Source organism: Lissotriton helveticus, chromosome 11 (genome assembly GCF_964261635.1).
Source record: "Lissotriton helveticus chromosome 11, aLisHel1.1, whole genome shotgun sequence".
NCBI classification, from domain to species: domain Eukaryota; kingdom Metazoa; phylum Chordata; class Amphibia; order Caudata; family Salamandridae; genus Lissotriton; species Lissotriton helveticus.
The window spans coordinates 39,465,134-39,489,097 of NC_136072.1; the positions used below are offsets into that span (position 1 = coordinate 39,465,134).

General features: G+C 43.8%; 19 non-coding genes across 19 annotated transcripts; all 19 read left to right on the plus strand.

Moving 5' to 3' along the window:
• The first annotated feature begins 495 nt into the window (after window positions 1-495).
• On the plus strand, window positions 496-567 carry TRNAG-UCC (transfer RNA glycine (anticodon UCC)). Its single transcript has one exon. It is a non-coding gene; the product is annotated as a tRNA-Gly (tRNA).
• Window positions 568-1,466: 899 nt separating this feature from the next.
• Window positions 1,467-1,538, plus strand: TRNAG-UCC (transfer RNA glycine (anticodon UCC)). Its single transcript has one exon. It is a non-coding gene; the product is annotated as a tRNA-Gly (tRNA).
• Window positions 1,539-3,039: 1,501 nt separating this feature from the next.
• TRNAG-UCC (transfer RNA glycine (anticodon UCC)) lies at window positions 3,040-3,111 on the plus strand. Its single transcript has one exon. It is a non-coding gene; the product is annotated as a tRNA-Gly (tRNA).
• Window positions 3,112-4,010: 899 nt separating this feature from the next.
• TRNAG-UCC (transfer RNA glycine (anticodon UCC)) lies at window positions 4,011-4,082 on the plus strand. Its single transcript has one exon. It is a non-coding gene; the product is annotated as a tRNA-Gly (tRNA).
• Window positions 4,083-5,594: 1,512 nt separating this feature from the next.
• On the plus strand, window positions 5,595-5,666 carry TRNAG-UCC (transfer RNA glycine (anticodon UCC)). The gene has a single exon. It is a non-coding gene; the product is annotated as a tRNA-Gly (tRNA).
• An 899-nt stretch (window positions 5,667-6,565) lies between these two features.
• Window positions 6,566-6,637, plus strand: TRNAG-UCC (transfer RNA glycine (anticodon UCC)). The gene has a single exon. It is a non-coding gene; the product is annotated as a tRNA-Gly (tRNA).
• A 1,512-nt stretch (window positions 6,638-8,149) lies between these two features.
• TRNAG-UCC (transfer RNA glycine (anticodon UCC)) lies at window positions 8,150-8,221 on the plus strand. The gene has a single exon. It is a non-coding gene; the product is annotated as a tRNA-Gly (tRNA).
• Window positions 8,222-9,120: 899 nt separating this feature from the next.
• On the plus strand, window positions 9,121-9,192 carry TRNAG-UCC (transfer RNA glycine (anticodon UCC)). The gene has a single exon. It is a non-coding gene; the product is annotated as a tRNA-Gly (tRNA).
• Window positions 9,193-10,704: 1,512 nt separating this feature from the next.
• On the plus strand, window positions 10,705-10,776 carry TRNAG-UCC (transfer RNA glycine (anticodon UCC)). Its single transcript has one exon. It is a non-coding gene; the product is annotated as a tRNA-Gly (tRNA).
• An 899-nt stretch (window positions 10,777-11,675) lies between these two features.
• Window positions 11,676-11,747, plus strand: TRNAG-UCC (transfer RNA glycine (anticodon UCC)). The gene has a single exon. It is a non-coding gene; the product is annotated as a tRNA-Gly (tRNA).
• Window positions 11,748-13,259: 1,512 nt separating this feature from the next.
• TRNAG-UCC (transfer RNA glycine (anticodon UCC)) lies at window positions 13,260-13,331 on the plus strand. The gene has a single exon. It is a non-coding gene; the product is annotated as a tRNA-Gly (tRNA).
• An 899-nt stretch (window positions 13,332-14,230) lies between these two features.
• On the plus strand, window positions 14,231-14,302 carry TRNAG-UCC (transfer RNA glycine (anticodon UCC)). The gene has a single exon. It is a non-coding gene; the product is annotated as a tRNA-Gly (tRNA).
• Window positions 14,303-15,814: 1,512 nt separating this feature from the next.
• TRNAG-UCC (transfer RNA glycine (anticodon UCC)) lies at window positions 15,815-15,886 on the plus strand. The gene has a single exon. It is a non-coding gene; the product is annotated as a tRNA-Gly (tRNA).
• An 899-nt stretch (window positions 15,887-16,785) lies between these two features.
• On the plus strand, window positions 16,786-16,857 carry TRNAG-UCC (transfer RNA glycine (anticodon UCC)). The gene has a single exon. It is a non-coding gene; the product is annotated as a tRNA-Gly (tRNA).
• A 1,512-nt stretch (window positions 16,858-18,369) lies between these two features.
• Window positions 18,370-18,441, plus strand: TRNAG-UCC (transfer RNA glycine (anticodon UCC)). The gene has a single exon. It is a non-coding gene; the product is annotated as a tRNA-Gly (tRNA).
• An 899-nt stretch (window positions 18,442-19,340) lies between these two features.
• TRNAG-UCC (transfer RNA glycine (anticodon UCC)) lies at window positions 19,341-19,412 on the plus strand. Its single transcript has one exon. It is a non-coding gene; the product is annotated as a tRNA-Gly (tRNA).
• Window positions 19,413-20,924: 1,512 nt separating this feature from the next.
• On the plus strand, window positions 20,925-20,996 carry TRNAG-UCC (transfer RNA glycine (anticodon UCC)). Its single transcript has one exon. It is a non-coding gene; the product is annotated as a tRNA-Gly (tRNA).
• An 899-nt stretch (window positions 20,997-21,895) lies between these two features.
• On the plus strand, window positions 21,896-21,967 carry TRNAG-UCC (transfer RNA glycine (anticodon UCC)). Its single transcript has one exon. It is a non-coding gene; the product is annotated as a tRNA-Gly (tRNA).
• Window positions 21,968-23,479: 1,512 nt separating this feature from the next.
• On the plus strand, window positions 23,480-23,551 carry TRNAG-UCC (transfer RNA glycine (anticodon UCC)). Its single transcript has one exon. It is a non-coding gene; the product is annotated as a tRNA-Gly (tRNA).
• The last annotated feature ends 413 nt before the right edge of the window (window positions 23,552-23,964 follow it).

Consider the following 23,964-nt stretch of genomic DNA (forward strand, 5'->3'; position numbering starts at 1 on the left):
CAAGTAAAAGCGCAAGCTTTTGCCAGCTATGTGAGAAAAGACTTCTCAACTATCTGTGTCTGCTGAAATACAAGAGAGGGATCGTAAAAGGATCCACCCTGTACTTTGAAAGTAAAGACACACAATAATAAGCATAAATGACTGGTGGGACCTTCAAACACTTTTCTGGGCATGCTTTGAATTTCATTCTTCCCTTTTAGTTGTGCTATTATCTATCTCCTGGGCATTTCCTGGAATGTTCTCTCTTTCTCTTCCCTGCTTTGCTTCCCATGCTGCATCTATATGTTCATATCTATTATTTGTACTACTGCTTTCCATTCTTCTCTTCCGCACAGCTTTGACCTTGGTTTCAATCCCAGTTCCTTACCCTCTGCTAAAAACTTTCTACTGCTTTTCATGTTGGTATCTAAACCAAATGCACCGTTGAAGCTGGTGCAAGATAGACATTGCACTCAGGGTCGTAATGTTTAGAACCGAGAGCATACAGATCATAGGGCGTTGGTGGTATAGTGGTGAGCATAGCTGCCTTCCAAGCAGTTGACCCGGGTTCGATTCCCGGTCAACGCAGTACAAATACTTATATATTCTGCAAGCTGGATATATTTTAATGCAATATGTCACAAAATGGAAATATCATGAACAGATTAATCAGCCAGATATAAAAAAATAAACAAATACGTAGGCAAACATCTCGATCGCCCCTTCTGCTATATTCATTGCCCTAATATATGATAAGTTCCATAAAGCAGAGTCACCACTCACATGTGCTGGTAATAAATATGTTACAGTGGGCAGACAATGAAAGGGCTGAGGCCCGACCAGACATTATAACTCCAGCATCTCTATGTTAAAAAGCATTTCTAGGCAATATCTAGCCTCTGAAAAAAATATGCAAGATCCACCGATAAATCTGGCAAAAGTCACTAACATTTTGGGCATACTTGTGCTCTCACCTGAATGTAGCGCCACCTTGTAGCCATCGGAGGTAACTGCAGCTCACAAAATGTTTCATAAGAGGGCAAGTTGAGAGGAATCCAAGAGGCAGATGTCCATAGAAAGAGCCTCTGACTACAGCAGGAAGGTTGGATGCTTCAAATTTGCATAGTTTCCTGTCCAACGTCCTCTCACGTCCCGAACGCCCACGTCACTCCACTGAATGCTCCTCATCTGCATAAAGAGAACACTTTCACAGAGGAGCAGAGTGGCGCAGCGGAAGCGTGCTGGGCCCATAACCCAGAGGTCGATGGATCGAAACCATCCTCTGCTAAATTTGCTTTATTTTCCTTCCAAGGACCAAGCTGTCATTTCCACGCTGCCAGAAAGGAAAAGCGCAAGCTTGCGCCAGCTATGTGAGAAAAGACTTCTCAACTATCTGTGTCTGCTGAAATACAAGAGAGGGATCGTCAAAGGATCCACCCTTTACTTTGAAAGTAAAGAGACACAATAATAAGCATAAATGACAGAGGGCGTTGGTGGTATAGTGGTGAGCATAGCTGCCTTCCATGCAGTTGACCCAGGTTCGATTCCCGGCCAACGCAGTGCAAATACTTATGTATTCTGCAAGCAGGATATATTTTAGTTCAACATGTCACAAAATGGAAATATCATGAACAGATTAATCAGCCATATATATAGAAATTAAAAAATACGTAGGCAAACATCTCAATCGCCCCTTCTGCTATATTCATTGTCCTAATATATGATAAGTTTCATAAAGCAGAGTCGCCATTCACATGTGCTGGTAATAAATATGTTATTTTGGGCAGGCAATGAAAGGGCTGAGGCCCGACCAGACATTATACCTCCAGCATCTCTATGTTAAAAAGCATTTCTAGGCAATTTCTAGCCTCTGAAAAAAATATGCAAGACCCACCGATAAATCTGGCCAAAGTCCGTAACATTTTTGCATACTTGTGCTCTGACCTGAATGTAGCGCCACCTCGTAGCTGTCGAAGGTAACTGCAGCTCACAAAATGTTTTATCAGAAGGCAAGTTGAGAGGAATCCAAGAGGCAGATGTCCATGGAAAGAGCCTCTCACTGCAGCAGGAAGGTTGGATGCTTGAAATTTGCATAGTTTCCTGTCCAACGTCCCGAACGCTCCCAAACGCTCAAAAGCCTCGCCCTCACCGGGTAGATCTCTGGCTCCCAGGTAAAGCCAAATCCTGAGCATGTTAGCGCTAGTATCACAGAGAGAGATATAGAGGGTTCAAGAGCTGCTGTCTTGATAAATGTTTGAAACGGCTAGTGCCTGAGAGTGTCTGGCTTTCAGTTATGACTGATTGTGAGAGGGGAAGATTAAGTTTTTCTGCACCCAGCATGCCTTGCGATATACTTAGGCAAATGAGGTGAGAGCCCGACCAATCCCACTCTACTCTGCTGAATGCTCCTTATTTGCATAAAGAGAACACTTTCACAACGGAGCAGAGTGGCGCAGCGGAAGCGTGCTGGGCCCATAACCCAGAGGTCGATGGATCGAAACCATCCTCTGCTAATTTTGCTTGATTTTTCTTCCAAGGACCAAGCTGTCATTCCCAGGCTGCCAGCAAGTAAAAGCGCAAGCTTTTGCCAGCTATGTGAGAAAAGACTTCTCAACTATCTGTGTCTGCTGAAATACAAGAGAGGGATCGTAAAAGGATCCACCCTGTACTTTGAAAGTAAAGACACACAATAATAAGCATAAATGACTGGTGGGACCTTCAAACACTTTTCTGGGCATGCTTTGAATTTCATTCTTCCCTTTTAGTTGTGCTATTGTCTATCTCCTGGGCATTTCCTGGAATGTTCTCTCTTTCTCTTCCCTGCTTTGCTTCCCATGCTGCATCTATATGTTCATATCTATTATTTGTACTACTGCTTTCCATTCTTCTCTTCCGCACAGCTTTGACCTTGGTTTCAATCCCAGTTCCTTACCCTCTGCTAAAAACTTTCTACTGCTTTTCATGTTGGTATCTAAACCAAATGCACCGTTGAAGCTGGTGCAAGATAGACATTGCACTCAGGGTCGTAATGTTTAGAACCGAGAGCATACAGATCATAGGGCGTTGGTGGTATAGTGGTGAGCATAGCTGCCTTCCAAGCAGTTGACCCGGGTTCGATTCCCGGCCAACGCAGTACAAATACTTATATATTCTGCAAGCTGGATATATTTTAATGCAATATGTCACAAAATGGAAATATCATGAACAGATTAATCAGCCAGATATAAAAAAATAAACAAATACGTAGGCAAACATCTCGATCGCCCCTTCTGCTATATTCATTGCCCTAATATATGATAAGTTCCATAAAGCAGAGTCACCACTCACATGTGCTGGTAATAAATATGTTACAGTGGGCAGACAATGAAAGGGCTGAGGCCCGACCAGACATTATAACTCCAGCATCTCTATGTTAAAAAGCATTTCTAGGCAATATCTAGCCTCTGAAAAAAATATGCAAGATCCACCGATAAATCTGGCAAAAGTCACTAACATTTTGGGCATACTTGTGCTCTCACCTGAATGTAGCGCCACCTTGTAGCCATCGGAGGTAACTGCAGCTCACAAAATGTTTCATAAGAGGGCAAGTTGAGAGGAATCCAAGAGGCAGATGTCCATAGAAAGAGCCTCTGACTACAGCAGGAAGGTTGGATGCTTCAAATTTGCATAGTTTCCTGTCCAACGTCCTCTCACGTCCCGAACGCCCACGTCACTCCACTGAATGCTCCTCATCTGCATAAAGAGAACACTTTCACAGAGGAGCAGAGTGGCGCAGCGGAAGCGTGCTGGGCCCATAACCCAGAGGTCGATGGATCGAAACCATCCTCTGCTAAATTTGCTTTATTTTCCTTCCAAGGACCAAGCTGTCATTTCCACGCTGCCAGAAAGGAAAAGCGCAAGCTTGCGCCAGCTATGTGAGAAAAGACTTCTCAACTATCTGTGTCTGCTGAAATACAAGAGAGGGATCGTCAAAGGATCCACCCTTTACTTTGAAAGTAAAGAGACACAATAATAAGCATAAATGACAGAGGGCGTTGGTGGTATAGTGGTGAGCATAGCTGCCTTCCATGCAGTTGACCCGGGTTCGATTCCCGGCCAACGCAGTGCAAATACTTATGTATTCTGCAAGCAGGATATATTTTAGTTCAACATGTCACAAAATGGAAATATCATGAACAGATTAATCAGCCATATATATAGAAATTAAAAAATACGTAGGCAAACATCTCAATCGCCCCTTCTGCTATATTCATTGTCCTAATATATGATAAGTTTCATAAAGCAGAGTCGCCATTCACATGTGCTGGTAATAAATATGTTATTTTGGGCAGGCAATGAAAGGGCTGAGGCCCGACCAGACATTATACCTCCAGCATCTCTATGTTAAAAAGCATTTCTAGGCAATTTCTAGCCTCTGAAAAAAATATGCAAGACCCACCGATAAATCTGGCCAAAGTCCGTAACATTTTTGCATACTTGTGCTCTGACCTGAATGTAGCGCCACCTCGTAGCTGTCGAAGGTAACTGCAGCTCACAAAATGTTTTATCAGAAGGCAAGTTGAGAGGAATCCAAGAGGCAGATGTCCATGGAAAGAGCCTCTCACTGCAGCAGGAAGGTTGGATGCTTGAAATTTGCATAGTTTCCTGTCCAACGTCCCGAACGCTCCCAAACGCTCAAAAGCCTCACACCGGGCAAGCCCTCACCGGGTAGATCTCTGGCTCCCAGGTAAAGCCAAATCCTGAGCATGTTAGCGCTAGTATCACAGAGAGAGATATAGAGGGTTCAAGAGCTGCTGTCTTGATAAATGTTTGAAACGGCTAGTGCCTGAGAGTGTCTGGCTTTCAGTTATGACTGATTGTGAGAGGGGAAGATTAAGTTTTTCTGCACCCAGCATGCCTTGCGATATACTTAGGCAAATGAGGTGAGAGCCCGACCAATCCCACTCTACTCTGCTGAATGCTCCTTATTTGCATAAAGAGAACACTTTCACAACGGAGCAGAGTGGCGCAGCGGAAGCGTGCTGGGCCCATAACCCAGAGGTCGATGGATCGAAACCATCCTCTGCTAATTTTGCTTGATTTTTCTTCCAAGGACCAAGATGTCATTCCCAGGCTGCCAGCAAGTAAAAGCGCAAGCTTTTGCCAGCTATGTGAGAAAAGACTTCTCAACTATCTGTGTCTGCTGAAATACAAGAGAGGGATCGTAAAAGGATCCACCCTGTACTTTGAAAGTAAAGACACACAATAATAAGCATAAATGACTGGTGGGACCTTCAAACACTTTTCTGGGCATGCTTTGAATTTCATTCTTCCCTTTTAGTTGTGCTATTATCTATCTCCTGGGCATTTCCTGGAATGTTCTCTCTTTCTCTTCCCTGCTTTGCTTCCCATGCTGCATCTATATGTTCATATCTATTATTTGTACTACTGCTTTCCATTCTTCTCTTCCGCACAGCTTTGACCTTGGTTTCAATCCCAGTTCCTTACCCTCTGCTAAAAACTTTCTACTGCTTTTCATGTTGGTATCTAAACCAAATGCACCGTTGAAGCTGGTGCAAGATAGACATTGCACTCAGGGTCGTAATGTTTAGAACCGAGAGCATACAGATCATAGGGCGTTGGTGGTATAGTGGTGAGCATAGCTGCCTTCCAAGCAGTTGACCCGGGTTCGATTCCCGGCCAACGCAGTACAAATACTTATATATTCTGCAAGCTGGATATATTTTAATGCAATATGTCACAAAATGGAAATATCATGAACAGATTAATCAGCTAGATATAAAAAAATAAACAAATACGTAGGCAAACATCTCGATCGCCCCTTCTGCTATATTCATTGCCCTAATATATGATAAGTTCCATAAAGCAGAGTCACCACTCACATGTGCTGGTAATAAATATGTTACAGTGGGCAGACAATGAAAGGGCTGAGGCCCGACCAGACATTATAACTCCAGCATCTCTATGTTAAAAAGCATTTCTAGGCAATATCTAGCCTCTGAAAAAAATATGCAAGATCCACCGATAAATCTGGCAAAAGTCACTAACATTTTGGGCATACTTGTGCTCTCACCTGAATGTAGCGCCACCTTGTAGCCATCGGAGGTAACTGCAGCTCACAAAATGTTTCATAAGAGGGCAAGTTGAGAGGAATCCAAGAGGCAGATGTCCATAGAAAGAGCCTCTGACTACAGCAGGAAGGTTGGATGCTTCAAATTTGCATAGTTTCCTGTCCAACGTCCTCTCACGTCCCGAACGCCCACGTCACTCCACTGAATGCTCCTCATCTGCATAAAGAGAACACTTTCACAGAGGAGCAGAGTGGCGCAGCGGAAGCGTGCTGGGCCCATAACCCAGAGGTCGATGGATCGAAACCATCCTCTGCTAAATTTGCTTTATTTTCCTTCCAAGGACCAAGCTGTCATTTCCACGCTGCCAGAAAGGAAAAGCGCAAGCTTGCGCCAGCTATGTGAGAAAAGACTTCTCAACTATCTGTGTCTGCTGAAATACAAGAGAGGGATCGTCAAAGGATCCACCCTTTACTTTGAAAGTAAAGAGACACAATAATAAGCATAAATGACAGAGGGCGTTGGTGGTATAGTGGTGAGCATAGCTGCCTTCCATGCAGTTGACCCGGGTTCGATTCCCGGCCAACGCAGTGCAAATACTTATGTATTCTGCAAGCAGGATATATTTTAGTTCAACATGTCACAAAATGGAAATATCATGAACAGATTAATCAGCCATATATATAGAAATTAAAAAATACGTAGGCAAACATCTCAATCGCCCCTTCTGCTATATTCATTGTCCTAATATATGATAAGTTTCATAAAGCAGAGTCGCCATTCACATGTGCTGGTAATAAATATGTTATTTTGGGCAGGCAATGAAAGGGCTGAGGCCCGACCAGACATTATACCTCCAGCATCTCTATGTTAAAAAGCATTTCTAGGCAATTTCTAGCCTCTGAAAAAAATATGCAAGACCCACCGATAAATCTGGCCAAAGTCCGTAACATTTTTGCATACTTGTGCTCTGACCTGAATGTAGCGCCACCTCGTAGCTGTCGAAGGTAACTGCAGCTCACAAAATGTTTTATCAGAAGGCAAGTTGAGAGGAATCCAAGAGGCAGATGTCCATGGAAAGAGCCTCTCACTGCAGCAGGAAGGTTGGATGCTTGAAATTTGCATAGTTTCCTGTCCAACGTCCCGAACGCTCCCAAACGCTCAAAAGCCTCACACCGGGCAAGCCCTCACCGGGTAGATCTCTGGCTCCCAGGTAAAGCCAAATCCTGAGCATGTTAGCGCTAGTATCACAGAGAGAGATATAGAGGGTTCAAGAGCTGCTGTCTTGATAAATGTTTGAAACGGCTAGTGCCTGAGAGTGTCTGGCTTTCAGTTATGACTGATTGTGAGAGGGGAAGATTAAGTTTTTCTGCACCCAGCATGCCTTGCGATATACTTAGGCAAATGAGGTGAGAGCCCGACCAATCCCACTCTACTCTGCTGAATGCTCCTTATTTGCATAAAGAGAACACTTTCACAACGGAGCAGAGTGGCGCAGCGGAAGCGTGCTGGGCCCATAACCCAGAGGTCGATGGATCGAAACCATCCTCTGCTAATTTTGCTTGATTTTTCTTCCAAGGACCAAGCTGTCATTCCCAGGCTGCCAGCAAGTAAAAGCGCAAGCTTTTGCCAGCTATGTGAGAAAAGACTTCTCAACTATCTGTGTCTGCTGAAATACAAGAGAGGAATCGTAAAAGGATCCACCCTGTACTTTGAAAGTAAAGACACACAATAATAAGCATAAATGACTGGTGGGACCTTCAAACACTTTTCTGGGCATGCTTTGAATTTCATTCTTCCCTTTTAGTTGTGCTATTGTCTATCTCCTGGGCATTTCCTGGAATGTTCTCTCTTTCTCTTCCCTGCTTTGCTTCCCATGCTGCATCTATATGTTCATATCTATTATTTGTACTACTGCTTTCCATTCTTCTCTTCCGCACAGCTTTGACCTTGGTTTCAATCCCAGTTCCTTACCCTCTGCTAAAAACTTTCTACTGCTTTTCATGTTGGTATCTAAACCAAATGCACCGTTGAAGCTGGTGCAAGATAGACATTGCACTCAGGGTCGTAATGTTTAGAACCGAGAGCATACAGATCATAGGGCGTTGGTGGTATAGTGGTGAGCATAGCTGCCTTCCAAGCAGTTGACCCGGGTTCGATTCCCGGCCAACGCAGTACAAATACTTATATATTCTGCAAGCTGGATATATTTTAATGCAATATGTCACAAAATGGAAATATCATGAACAGATTAATCAGCCAGATATAAAAAAATAAACAAATACGTAGGCAAACATCTCGATCGCCCCTTCTGCTATATTCATTGCCCTAATATATGATAAGTTCCATAAAGCAGAGTCACCACTCACATGTGCTGGTAATAAATATGTTACAGTGGGCAGACAATGAAAGGGCTGAGGCCCGACCAGACATTATAACTCCAGCATCTCTATGTTAAAAAGCATTTCTAGGCAATATCTAGCCTCTGAAAAAAATATGCAAGATCCACCGATAAATCTGGCAAAAGTCACTAACATTTTGGGCATACTTGTGCTCTCACCTGAATGTAGCGCCACCTTGTAGCCATCGGAGGTAACTGCAGCTCACAAAATGTTTCATAAGAGGGCAAGTTGAGAGGAATCCAAGAGGCAGATGTCCATAGAAAGAGCCTCTGACTACAGCAGGAAGGTTGGATGCTTCAAATTTGCATAGTTTCCTGTCCAACGTCCTCTCACGTCCCGAACGCCCACGTCACTCCACTGAATGCTCCTCATCTGCATAAAGAGAACACTTTCACAGAGGAGCAGAGTGGCGCAGCGGAAGCGTGCTGGGCCCATAACCCAGAGGTCGATGGATCGAAACCATCCTCTGCTAAATTTGCTTTATTTTCCTTCCAAGGACCAAGCTGTCATTTCCACGCTGCCAGAAAGGAAAAGCGCAAGCTTGCGCCAGCTATGTGAGAAAAGACTTCTCAACTATCTGTGTCTGCTGAAATACAAGAGAGGGATCGTCAAAGGATCCACCCTTTACTTTGAAAGTAAAGAGACACAATAATAAGCATAAATGACAGAGGGCGTTGGTGGTATAGTGGTGAGCATAGCTGCCTTCCATGCAGTTGACCCGGGTTCGATTCCCGGCCAACGCAGTGCAAATACTTATGTATTCTGCAAGCAGGATATATTTTAGTTCAACATGTCACAAAATGGAAATATCATGAACAGATTAATCAGCCATATATATAGAAATTAAAAAATACGTAGGCAAACATCTCAATCGCCCCTTCTGCTATATTCATTGTCCTAATATATGATAAGTTTCATAAAGCAGAGTCGCCATTCACATGTGCTGGTAATAAATATGTTATTTTGGGCAGGCAATGAAAGGGCTGAGGCCCGACCAGACATTATACCTCCAGCATCTCTATGTTAAAAAGCATTTCTAGGCAATTTCTAGCCTCTGAAAAAAATATGCAAGACCCACCGATAAATCTGGCCAAAGTCCGTAACATTTTTGCATACTTGTGCTCTGACCTGAATGTAGCGCCACCTCGTAGCTGTCGAAGGTAACTGCAGCTCACAAAATGTTTTATCAGAAGGCAAGTTGAGAGGAATCCAAGAGGCAGATGTCCATGGAAAGAGCCTCTCACTGCAGCAGGAAGGTTGGATGCTTGAAATTTGCATAGTTTCCTGTCCAACGTCCCGAACGCTCCCAAACGCTCAAAAGCCTCACACCGGGCAAGCCCTCACCGGGTAGATCTCTGGCTCCCAGGTAAAGCCAAATCCTGAGCATGTTAGCGCTAGTATCACAGAGAGAGATATAGAGGGTTCAAGAGCTGCTGTCTTGATAAATGTTTGAAACGGCTAGTGCCTGAGAGTGTCTGGCTTTCAGTTATGACTGATTGTGAGAGGGGAAGATTAAGTTTTTCTGCACCCAGCATGCCTTGCGATATACTTAGGCAAATGAGGTGAGAGCCCGACCAATCCCACTCTACTCTGCTGAATGCTCCTTATTTGCATAAAGAGAGCACTTTCACAACGGAGCAGAGTGGCGCAGCGGAAGCGTGCTGGGCCCATAACCCAGAGGTCGATGGATCGAAACCATCCTCTGCTAATTTTGCTTGATTTTTCTTCCAAGGACCAAGCTGTCATTCCCAGGCTGCCAGCAAGTAAAAGCGCAAGCTTTTGCCAGCTATGTGAGAAAAGACTTCTCAACTATCTGTGTCTGTTGAAATACAAGAGAGGGATCGTAAAAGGATCCACCCTGTACTTTGAAAGTAAAGACACACAATAATAAGCATAAATGACTGGTGGGACCTTCAAACACTTTTCTGGGCATGCTTTGAATTTCATTCTTCCCTTTTAGTTGTGCTATTATCTATCTCCTGGGCATTTCCTGGAATGTTCTCTCTTTCTCTTCCCTGCTTTGCTTCCCATGCTGCATCTATATGTTCATATCTATTATTTGTACTACTGCTTTCCATTCTTCTCTTCCGCACAGCTTTGACCTTGGTTTCAATCCCAGTTCCTTACCCTCTGCTAAAAACTTTCTACTGCTTTTCATGTTGGTATCTAAACCAAATGCACCGTTGAAGCTGGTGCAAGATAGACATTGCACTCAGGGTCGTAATGTTTAGAACCGAGAGCATACAGATCATAGGGCGTTGGTGGTATAGTGGTGAGCATAGCTGCCTTCCAAGCAGTTGACCCGGGTTCGATTCCCGGCCAACGCAGTACAAATACTTATATATTCTGCAAGCTGGATATATTTTAATGCAATATGTCACAAAATGGAAATATCATGAACAGATTAATCAGCCAGATATAAAAAAATAAACAAATACGTAGTCAAACATCTCGATCGCCCCTTCTGCTATATTCATTGCCCTAATATATGATAAGTTCCATAAAGCAGAGTCACCACTCACATGTGCTGGTAATAAATATGTTACAGTGGGCAGACAATGAAAGGGCTGAGGCCCGACCAGACATTATAACTCCAGCATCTCTATGTTAAAAAGCATTTCTAGGCAATATCTAGCCTCTGAAAAAAATATGCAAGATCCACCGATAAATCTGGCAAAAGTCACTAACATTTTGGGCATACTTGTGCTCTCACCTGAATGTAGCGCCACCTTGTAGCCATCGGAGGTAACTGCAGCTCACAAAATGTTTCATAAGAGGGCAAGTTGAGAGGAATCCAAGAGGCAGATGTCCATAGAAAGAGCCTCTGACTACAGCAGGAAGGTTGGATGCTTCAAATTTGCATAGTTTCCTGTCCAACGTCCTCTCACGTCCCGAACGCCCACGTCACTCCACTGAATGCTCCTCATCTGCATAAAGAGAACACTTTCACAGAGGAGCAGAGTGGCGCAGCGGAAGCGTGCTGGGCCCATAACCCAGAGGTCGATGGATCGAAACCATCCTCTGCTAAATTTGCTTTATTTTCCTTCCAAGGACCAAGCTGTCATTTCCACGCTGCCAGAAAGGAAAAGCGCAAGCTTGCGCCAGCTATGTGAGAAAAGACTTCTCAACTATCTGTGTCTGCTGAAATACAAGAGAGGGATCGTCAAAGGATCCACCCTTTACTTTGAAAGTAAAGAGACACAATAATAAGCATAAATGACAGAGGGCGTTGGTGGTATAGTGGTGAGCATAGCTGCCTTCCATGCAGTTGACCCGGGTTCGATTCCCGGCCAACGCAGTGCAAATACTTATGTATTCTGCAAGCAGGATATATTTTAGTTCAACATGTCACAAAATGGAAATATCATGAACAGATTAATCAGCCATATATATAGAAATTAAAAAATACGTAGGCAAACATCTCAATCGCCCCTTCTGCTATATTCATTGTCCTAATATATGATAAGTTTCATAAAGCAGAGTCGCCATTCACATGTGCTGGTAATAAATATGTTATTTTGGGCAGGCAATGAAAGGGCTGAGGCCCGACCAGACATTATACCTCCAGCATCTCTATGTTAAAAAGCATTTCTAGGCAATTTCTAGCCTCTGAAAAAAATATGCAAGACCCACCGATAAATCTGGCCAAAGTCCGTAACATTTTTGCATACTTGTGCTCTGACCTGAATGTAGCGCCACCTCGTAGCTGTCGAAGGTAACTGCAGCTCACAAAATGTTTTATCAGAAGGCAAGTTGAGAGGAATCCAAGAGGCAGATGTCCATGGAAAGAGCCTCTCACTGCAGCAGGAAGGTTGGATGCTTGAAATTTGCATAGTTTCCTGTCCAACGTCCCGAACGCTCCCAAACGCTCAAAAGCCTCACACCGGGCAAGCCCTCACCGGGTAGATCTCTGGCTCCCAGGTAAAGCCAAATCCTGAGCATGTTAGCGCTAGTATCACAGAGAGAGATATAGAGGGTTCAAGAGCTGCTGTCTTGATAAATGTTTGAAACGGCTAGTGCCTGAGAGTGTCTGGCTTTCAGTTATGACTGATTGTGAGAGGGGAAGATTAAGTTTTTCTGCACCCAGCATGCCTTGCGATATACTTAGGCAAATGAGGTGAGAGCCCGACCAATCCCACTCTACTCTGCTGAATGCTCCTTATTTGCATAAAGAGAGCACTTTCACAACGGAGCAGAGTGGCGCAGCGGAAGCGTGCTGGGCCCATAACCCAGAGGTCGATGGATCGAAACCATCCTCTGCTAATTTTGCTTGATTTTTCTTCCAAGGACCAAGCTGTCATTCCCAGGCTGCCAGCAAGTAAAAGTGCAAGCTTTTGCCAGCTATGTGAGAAAAGACTTCTCAACTATCTGTGTCTGTTGAAATACAAGAGAGGGATCGTAAAAGGATCCACCCTGTACTTTGAAAGTAAAGACACACAATAATAAGCATAAATGACTGGTGGGACCTTCAAACACTTTTCTGGGCATGCTTTGAATTTCATTCTTCCCTTTTAGTTGTGCTATTATCTATCTCCTGGGCATTTCCTGGAATGTTCTCTCTTTCTCTTCCCTGCTTTGCTTCCCATGCTGCATCTATATGTTCATATCTATTATTTGTACTACTGCTTTCCATTCTTCTCTTCCGCACAGCTTTGACCTTGGTTTCAATCCCAGTTCCTTACCCTCTGCTAAAAACTTTCTACTGCTTTTCATGTTGGTATCTAAACCAAATGCACCGTTGAAGCTGGTGCAAGATAGACATTGCACTCAGGGTCGTAATGTTTAGAACCGAGAGCATACAGATCATAGGGCGTTGGTGGTATAGTGGTGAGCATAGCTGCCTTCCAAGCAGTTGACCCGGGTTCGATTCCCGGCCAACGCAGTACAAATACTTATATATTCTGCAAGCTGGATATATTTTAATGCAATATGTCACAAAATGGAAATATCATGAACAGATTAATCAGCCAGATATAAAAAAATAAACAAATACGTAGTCAAACATCTCGATCGCCCCTTCTGCTATATTCATTGCCCTAATATATGATAAGTTCCATAAAGCAGAGTCACCACTCACATGTGCTGGTAATAAATATGTTACAGTGGGCAGACAATGAAAGGGCTGAGGCCCGACCAGACATTATAACTCCAGCATCTCTATGTTAAAAAGCATTTCTAGGCAATATCTAGCCTCTGAAAAAAATATGCAAGATCCACCGATAAATCTGGCAAAAGTCACTAACATTTTGGGCATACTTGTGCTCTCACCTGAATGTAGCGCCACCTTGTAGCCATCGGAGGTAACTGCAGCTCACAAAATGTTTCATAAGAGGGCAAGTTGAGAGGAATCCAAGAGGCAGATGTCCATAGAAAGAGCCTCTGACTACAGCAGGAAGGTTGGATGCTTCAAATTTGCATAGTTTCCTGTCCAACGTCCTCTCACGTCCCGAACGCCCACGTCACTCCACTGAATGCTCCTCATCTGCATAAAGAGAACACTTTCACAGAGGAGCAGAGTGGCGCAGCGGAAGCGTGCTGGGCCCATAACCCAGAGGTCGATGGATCGAAACCATCCTCTGCTAAATTTGCTTTATTTTCCTTCCAAGGACCAAGCTGTCATTTCCACGCTGCCAGAAAGGAAAAGCGCAAGCTTGCGCCAGCTATGTGAGAAAAGACTTCTCAACTATCTGTGTCTGCTGAAATACAAGAGAGGGATCGTCAAAGGATCCACCCTTTACTTTGAAAGTAAAGAGACACAATAATAAGCATAAATGACAGAGGGCGTTGGTGGTATAGTGGTGAGCATAGCTGCCTTCCATGCAGTTGACCCGGGTTCGATTCCCGGCCAACGCAGTGCAAATACTTATGTATTCTGCAAGCAGGATATATTTTAGTTCAACATGTAACAAAATGGAAATATCATGAACAGATTAATCAGCCATATATATAGAAATTAAAAAATACGTAGGCAAACATCTCAATCGCCCCTTCTGCTATATTCATTGTCCTAATATATGATAAGTTTCATAAAGCAGAGTCGCCATTCACATGTGCTGGTAATAAATATGTTATTTTGGGCAGGCAATGAAAGGGCTGAGGCCCGACCAGACATTATACCTCCAGCATCTCTATGTTAAAAAGCATTTCTAGGCAATTTCTAGCCTCTGAAAAAAATATGCAAGACCCACCGATAAATCTGGCCAAAGTCCGTAACATTTTTGCATACTTGTGCTCTGACCTGAATGTAGCGCCACCTCGTAGCTGTCGAAGGTAACTGCAGCTCACAAAATGTTTTATCAGAAGGCAAGTTGAGAGGAATCCAAGAGGCAGATGTCCATGGAAAGAGCCTCTCACTGCAGCAGGAAGGTTGGATGCTTGAAATTTGCATAGTTTCCTGTCCAACGTCCCGAACGCTCCCAAACGCTCAAAAGCCTCACACCGGGCAAGCCCTCACCGGGTAGATCTCTGGCTCCCAGGTAAAGCCAAATCCTGAGCATGTTAGCGCTAGTATCACAGAGAGAGATATAGAGGGTTCAAGAGCTGCTGTCTTGATAAATGTTTGAAACGGCTAGTGCCTGAGAGTGTCTGGCTTTCAGTTATGACTGATTGTGAGAGGGGAAGATTAAGTTTTTCTGCACCCAGCATGCCTTGCGATATACTTAGGCAAATGAGGTGAGAGCCCGACCAATCCCACTCTACTCTGCTGAATGCTCCTTATTTGCATAAAGAGAACACTTTCACAACGGAGCAGAGTGGCGCAGCGGAAGCGTGCTGGGCCCATAACCCAGAGGTCGATGGATCGAAACCATCCTCTGCTAATTTTGCTTGATTTTTCTTCCAAGGACCAAGCTGTCATTCCCAGGCTGCCAGCAAGTAAAAGCGCAAGCTTTTGCCAGCTATGTGAGAAAAGACTTCTCAACTATCTGTGTCTGCTGAAATACAAGAGAGGAATCGTAAAAGGATCCACCCTGTACTTTGAAGGTAAAGACACACAATAATAAGCATAAATGACTGGTGGGACCTTCAAACACTTTTCTGGGCATGCTTTGAATTTCATTCTTCCCTTTTAGTTGTGCTATTGTCTATCTCCTGGGCATTTCCTGGAATGTTCTCTCTTTCTCTTCCCTGCTTTGCTTCCCATGCTGCATCTATATGTTCATATCTATTATTTGTACTACTGCTTTCCATTCTTCTCTTCCGCACAGCTTTGACCTTGGTTTCAATCCCAGTTCCTTACCCTCTGCTAAAAACTTTCTACTGCTTTTCATGTTGGTATCTAAACCAAATGCACCGTTGAAGCTGGTGCAAGATAGACATTGCACTCAGGGTCGTAATGTTTAGAACCGAGAGCATACAGATCATAGGGCGTTGGTGGTATAGTGGTGAGCATAGCTGCCTTCCAAGCAGTTGACCCGGGTTCGATTCCCGGCCAACGCAGTACAAATACTTATATATTCTGCAAGCTGGATATATTTTAATGCAATATGTCACAAAATGGAAATATCATGAACAGATTAATCAGCCAGATATAAAAAAATAAACAAATACGTAGGCAAACATCTCGATCGCCCCTTCTGCTATATTCATTGCCCTAATATATGATAAGTTCCATAAAGCAGAGTCACCACTCACATGTGCTGGTAATAAATATGTTACAGTGGGCAGACAATGAAAGGGCTGAGGCCCGACCAGACATTATAACTCCAGCATCTCTATGTTAAAAAGCATTTCTAGGCAATATCTAGCCTCTGAAAAAAATATGCAAGATCCACCGATAAATCTGGCAAAAGTCACTAACATTTTGGGCATACTTGTGCTCTCACCTGAATGTAGCGCCACCTTGTAGCCATCGGAGGTAACTGCAGCTCACAAAATGTTTCATAAGAGGGCAAGTTGAGAGGAATCCAAGAGGCAGATGTCCATAGAAAGAGCCTCTGACTACAGCAGGAAGGTTGGATGCTTCAAATTTGCATAGTTTCCTGTCCAACGTCCTCTCACGTCCCGAACGCCCACGTCACTCCACTGAATGCTCCTCATCTGCATAAAGAGAACACTTTCACAGAGGAGCAGAGTGGCGCAGCGGAAGCGTGCTGGGCCCATAACCCAGAGGTCGATGGATCGAAACCATCCTCTGCTAAATTTGCTTTATTTTCCTTCCAAGGACCAAGCTGTCATTTCCACGCTGCCAGAAAGGAAAAGCGCAAGCTTGCGCCAGCTATGTGAGAAAAGACTTCTCAACTATCTGTGTCTGCTGAAATACAAGAGAGGGATCGTCAAAGGATCCACCCTTTACTTTGAAAGTAAAGAGACACAATAATAAGCATAAATGACAGAGGGCGTTGGTGGTATAGTGGTGAGCATAGCTGCCTTCCATGCAGTTGACCCGGGTTCGATTCCCGGCCAACGCAGTGCAAATACTTATGTATTCTGCAAGCAGGATATATTTTAGTTCAACATGTCACAAAATGGAAATATCATGAACAGATTAATCAGCCATATATATAGAAATTAAAAAATACGTAGGCAAACATCTCAATCGCCCCTTCTGCTATATTCATTGTCCTAATATATGATAAGTTTCATAAAGCAGAGTCGCCATTCACATGTGCTGGTAATAAATATGTTATTTTGGGCAGGCAATGAAAGGGCTGAGGCCCGACCAGACATTATACCTCCAGCATCTCTATGTTAAAAAGCATTTCTAGGCAATTTCTAGCCTCTGAAAAAAATATGCAAGACCCACCGATAAATCTGGCCAAAGTCCGTAACATTTTTGCATACTTGTGCTCTGACCTGAATGTAGCGCCACCTCGTAGCTGTCGAAGGTAACTGCAGCTCACAAAATGTTTTATCAGAAGGCAAGTTGAGAGGAATCCAAGAGGCAGATGTCCATGGAAAGAGCCTCTCACTGCAGCAGGAAGGTTGGATGCTTGAAATTTGCATAGTTTCCTGTCCAACGTCCCGAACGCTCCCAAACGCTCAAAAGCCTCACACCGGGCAAGCCCTCACCGGGTAGATCTCTGGCTCCCAGGTAAAGCCAAATCCTGAGCATGTTAGCGCTAGTATCACAGAGAGAGATATAGAGGGTTCAAGAGCTGCTGTCTTGATAAATGTTTGAAACGGCTAGTGCCTGAGAGTGTCTGGCTTTCAGTTATGACTGATTGTGAGAGGGGAAGATTAAGTTTTTCTGCACCCAGCATGCCTTGCGATATACTTAGGCAAATGAGGTGAGAGCCCGACCAATCCCACTCTACTCTGCTGAATGCTCCTTATTTGCATAAAGAGAGCACTTTCACAACGGAGCAGAGTGGCGCAGCGGAAGCGTGCTGGGCCCATAACCCAGAGGTCGATGGATCGAAACCATCCTCTGCTAATTTTGCTTGATTTTTCTTCCAAGGACCAAGCTGTCATTCCCAGGCTGCCAGCAAGTAAAAGCGCAAGCTTTTGCCAGCTATGTGAGAAAAGACTTCTCAACTATCTGTGTCTGTTGAAATACAAGAGAGGGATCGTAAAAGGATCCACCCTGTACTTTGAAAGTAAAGACACACAATAATAAGCATAAATGACTGGTGGGACCTTCAAACACTTTTCTGGGCATGCTTTGAATTTCATTCTTCCCTTTTAGTTGTGCTATTATCTATCTCCTGGGCATTTCCTGGAATGTTCTCTCTTTCTCTTCCCTGCTTTGCTTCCCATGCTGCATCTATATGTTCATATCTATTATTTGTACTACTGCTTTCCATTCTTCTCTTCCGCACAGCTTTGACCTTGGTTTCAATCCCAGTTCCTTACCCTCTGCTAAAAACTTTCTACTGCTTTTCATGTTGGTATCTAAACCAAATGCACCGTTGAAGCTGGTGCAAGATAGACATTGCACTCAGGGTCGTAATGTTTAGAACCGAGAGCATACAGATCATAGGGCGTTGGTGGTATAGTGGTGAGCATAGCTGCCTTCCAAGCAGTTGACCCGGGTTCGATTCCCGGCCAACGCAGTACAAATACTTATATATTCTGCAAGCTGGATATATTTTAATGCAATATGTCACAAAATGGAAATATCATGAACAGATTAATCAGCCAGATATAAAAAAATAAACAAATACGTAGTCAAACATCTCGATCGCCCCTTCTGCTATATTCATTGCCCTAATATATGATAAGTTCCATAAAGCAGAGTCACCACTCACATGTGCTGGTAATAAATATGTTACAGTGGGCAGACAATGAAAGGGCTGAGGCCCGACCAGACATTATAACTCCAGCATCTCTATGTTAAAAAGCATTTCTAGGCAATATCTAGCCTCTGAAAAAAATATGCAAGATCCACCGATAAATCTGGCAAAAGTCACTAACATTTTGGGCATACTTGTGCTCTCACCTGAATGTAGCGCCACCTTGTAGCCATCGGAGGTAACTGCAGCTCACAAAATGTTTCATAAGAGGGCAAGTTGAGAGGAATCCAAGAGGCAGATGTCCATAGAAAGAGCCTCTGACTACAGCAGGAAGGTTGGATGCTTCAAATTTGCATAGTTTCCTGTCCAACGTCCTCTCACGTCCCGAACGCCCACGTCACTCCACTGAATGCTCCTCATCTGCATAAAGAGAACACTTTCACAGAGGAGCAGAGTGGCGCAGCGGAAGCGTGCTGGGCCCATAACCCAGAGGTCGATGGATCGAAACCATCCTCTGCTAAATTTGCTTTATTTTCCTTCCAAGGACCAAGCTGTCATTTCCACGCTGCCAGAAAGGAAAAGCGCAAGCTTGCGCCAGCTATGTGAGAAAAGACTTCTCAACTATCTGTGTCTGCTGAAATACAAGAGAGGGATCGTCAAAGGATCCACCCTTTACTTTGAAAGTAAAGAGACACAATAATAAGCATAAATGACAGAGGGCGTTGGTGGTATAGTGGTGAGCATAGCTGCCTTCCATGCAGTTGACCCGGGTTCGATTCCCGGCCAACGCAGTGCAAATACTTATGTATTCTGCAAGCAGGATATATTTTAGTTCAACATGTCACAAAATGGAAATATCATGAACAGATTAATCAGCCATATATATAGAAATTAAAAAATACGTAGGCAAACATCTCAATCGCCCCTTCTGCTATATTCATTGTCCTAATATATGATAAGTTTCATAAAGCAGAGTCGCCATTCACATGTGCTGGTAATAAATATGTTATTTTGGGCAGGCAATGAAAGGGCTGAGGCCCGACCAGACATTATACCTCCAGCATCTCTATGTTAAAAAGCATTTCTAGGCAATTTCTAGCCTCTGAAAAAAATATGCAAGACCCACCGATAAATCTGGCCAAAGTCCGTAACATTTTTGCATACTTGTGCTCTGACCTGAATGTAGCGCCACCTCGTAGCTGTCGAAGGTAACTGCAGCTCACAAAATGTTTTATCAGAAGGCAAGTTGAGAGGAATCCAAGAGGCAGATGTCCATGGAAAGAGCCTCTCACTGCAGCAGGAAGGTTGGATGCTTGAAATTTGCATAGTTTCCTGTCCAACATCCCGAACGCTCCCAAACGCTCAAAAGCCTCACACCGGGCAAGCCCTCACCGGGTAGATCTCTGGCTCCCAGGTAAAGCCAAATCCTGAGCATGTTAGCGCTAGTATCACAGAGAGAGATATAGAGGGTTCAAGAGCTGCTGTCTTGATAAATGTTTGAAACGGCTAGTGCCTGAGAGTGTCTGGCTTTCAGTTATGACTGATTGTGAGAGGGGAAGATTAAGTTTTTCTGCACCCAGCATGCCTTGCGATATACTTAGGCAAATGAGGTGAGAGCCCGACCAATCCCACTCTACTCTGCTGAATGCTCCTTATTTGCATAAAGAGAGCACTTTCACAACGGAGCAGAGTGGCGCAGCGGAAGCGTGCTGGGCCCATAACCCAGAGGTCGATGGATCGAAACCATCCTCTGCTAATTTTGCTTGATTTTTCTTCCAAGGACCAAGCTGTCATTCCCAGGCTGCCAGCAAGTAAAAGCGCAAGCTTTTGCCAGCTATGTGAGAAAAGACTTCTCAACTATCTGTGTCTGTTGAAATACAAGAGAGGGATCGTAAAAGGATCCACCCTGTACTTTGAAAGTAAAGACACACAATAATAAGCATAAATGACTGGTGGGACCTTCAAACACTTTTCTGGGCATGCTTTGAATTTCATTCTTCCCTTTTAGTTGTGCTATTATCTATCTCCTGGGCATTTCCTGGAATGTTCTCTCTTTCTCTTCCCTGCTTTGCTTCCCATGCTGCATCTATATGTTCATATCTATTATTTGTACTACTGCTTTCCATTCTTCTCTTCCGCACAGCTTTGACCTTGGTTTCAATCCCAGTTCCTTACCCTCTGCTAAAAACTTTCTACTGCTTTTCATGTTGGTATCTAAACCAAATGCACCGTTGAAGCTGGTGCAAGATAGACATTGCACTCAGGGTCGTAATGTTTAGAACCGAGAGCATACAGATCATAGGGCGTTGGTGGTATAGTGGTGAGCATAGCTGCCTTCCAAGCAGTTGACCCGGGTTCGATTCCCGGCCAACGCAGTACAAATACTTATATATTCTGCAAGCTGGATATATTTTAATGCAATATGTCACAAAATGGAAATATCATGAACAGATTAATCAGCCAGATATAAAAAAATAAACAAATACGTAGTCAAACATCTCGATCGCCCCTTCTGCTATATTCATTGCCCTAATATATGATAAGTTCCATAAAGCAGAGTCACCACTCACATGTGCTGGTAATAAATATGTTACAGTGGGCAGACAATGAAAGGGCTGAGGCCCGACCAGACATTATAACTCCAGCATCTCTATGTTAAAAAGCATTTCTAGGCAATATCTAGCCTCTGAAAAAAATATGCAAGATCCACCGATAAATCTGGCAAAAGTCACTAACATTTTGGGCATACTTGTGCTCTCACCTGAATGTAGCGCCACCTTGTAGCCATCGGAGGTAACTGCAGCTCACAAAATGTTTCATAAGAGGGCAAGTTGAGAGGAATCCAAGAGGCAGATGTCCATAGAAAGAGCCTCTGACTACAGCAGGAAGGTTGGATGCTTCAAATTTGCATAGTTTCCTGTCCAACGTCCTCTCACGTCCCGAACGCCCACGTCACTCCACTGAATGCTCCTCATCTGCATAAAGAGAACACTTTCACAGAGGAGCAGAGTGGCGCAGCGGAAGCGTGCTGGGCCCATAACCCAGAGGTCGATGGATCGAAACCATCCTCTGCTAAATTTGCTTTATTTTCCTTCCAAGGACCAAGCTGTCATTTCCACGCTGCCAGAAAGGAAAAGCGCAAGCTTGCGCCAGCTATGTGAGAAAAGACTTCTCAACTATCTGTGTCTGCTGAAATACAAGAGAGGGATCGTCAAAGGATCCACCCTTTACTTTGAAAGTAAAGAGACACAATAATAAGCATAAATGACAGAGGGCGTTGGTGGTATAGTGGTGAGCATAGCTGCCTTCCATGCAGTTGACCCGGGTTCGATTCCCGGCCAACGCAGTGCAAATACTTATGTATTCTGCAAGCAGGATATATTTTAGTTCAACATGTCACAAAATGGAAATATCATGAACAGATTAATCAGCCATATATATAGAAATTAAAAAATACGTAGGCAAACATCTCAATCGCCCCTTCTGCTATATTCATTGTCCTAATATATGATAAGTTTCATAAAGCAGAGTCGCCATTCACATGTGCTGGTAATAAATATGTTATTTTGGGCAGGCAATGAAAGGGCTGAGGCCCGACCAGACATTATACCTCCAGCATCTCTATGTTAAAAAGCATTTCTAGGCAATTTCTAGCCTCTGAAAAAAATATGCAAGACCCACCGATAAATCTGGCCAAAGTCCGTAACATTTTTGCATACTTGTGCTCTGACCTGAATGTAGCGCCACCTCGTAGCTGTCGAAGGTAACTGCAGCTCACAAAATGTTTTATCAGAAGGCAAGTTGAGAGGAATCCAAGAGGCAGATGTCCATGGAAAGAGCCTCTCACTGCAGCAGGAAGGTTGGATGCTTGAAATTTGCATAGTTTCCTGTCCAACGTCCCGAACGCTCCCAAACGCTCAAAAGCCTCACACCGGGCAAGCCCTCACCGGGTAGATCTCTGGCTCCCAGGTAAAGCCAAATCCTGAGCATGTTAGCGCTAGTATCACAGAGAGAGATATAGAGGGTTCAAGAGCTGCTGTCTTGATAAATGTTTGAAACGGCTAGTGCCTGAGAGTGTCTGGCTTTCAGTTATGACTGATTGTGAGAGGGGAAGATTAAGTTTTTCTGCACCCAGCATGCCTTGCGATATACTTAGGCAAATGAGGTGAGAGCCCGACCAATCCCACTCTACTCTGCTGAATGCTCCTTATTTGCATAAAGAGAGCACTTTCACAACGGAGCAGAGTGGCGCAGCGGAAGCGTGCTGGGCCCATAACCCAGAGGTCGATGGATCGAAACCATCCTCTGCTAATTTTGCTTGATTTTTCTTCCAAGGACCAAGCTGTCATTCCCAGGCTGCCAACAAGTAAAAGCGCAAGCTTTTGCCAGCTATGTGAGAAAAGACTTCTCAACTATCTGTGTCTGCTGAAATACAAGAGAGGGATCGTAAAAGGATCCACCCTGTACTTTGAAAGTAAAGACACACAATAATAAGCATAAATGACTGGTGGGACCTTCAAACACTTTTCTGGGCATGCTTTGAATTTCATTCTTCCCTTTTAGTTGTGCTATTATCTATCTCCTGGGCATTTCCTGGAATGTTCTCTCTTTCTCTTCCCTGCTTTGCTTCCCATGCTGCATCTATATGTTCATATCTATTATTTGTACTACTGCTTTCCATTCTTCTCTTCCGCACAGCTTTGACCTTGGTTTCAATCCCAGTTCCTTACCCTCTGCTAAAAACTTTCTACTGCTTTTCATGTTGGTATCTAAACCAAATGCACCGTTGAAGCTGGTGCAAGATAGACATTGCACTCAGGGTCGTAATGTTTAGAACCGAGAGCATACAGATCATAGGGCGTTGGTGGTATAGTGGTGAGCATAGCTGCCTTCCAAGCAGTTGACCCGGGTTCGATTCCCGGCCAACGCAGTACAAATACTTATATATTCTGCAAGCTGGATATATTTTAATGCAATATGTCACAAAATGGAAATATCATGAACAGATTAATCAGCCAGATATAAAAAAATAAACAAATACGTAGGCAAACATCTCGATCGCCCCTTCTGCTATATTCATTGCCCTAATATATGATAAGTTCCATAAAGCAGAGTCACCACTCACATGTGCTGGTAATAAATATGTTACAGTGGGCAGACAATGAAAGGGCTGAGGCCCGACCAGACATTATAACTCCAGCATCTCTATGTTAAAAAGCATTTCTAGGCAATATCTAGCCTCTGAAAAAAATATGCAAGATCCACCGATAAATCTGGCAAAAGTCACTAACATTTTGGGCATACTTGTGCTCTCACCTGAATGTAGCGCCACCTTGTAGCCAT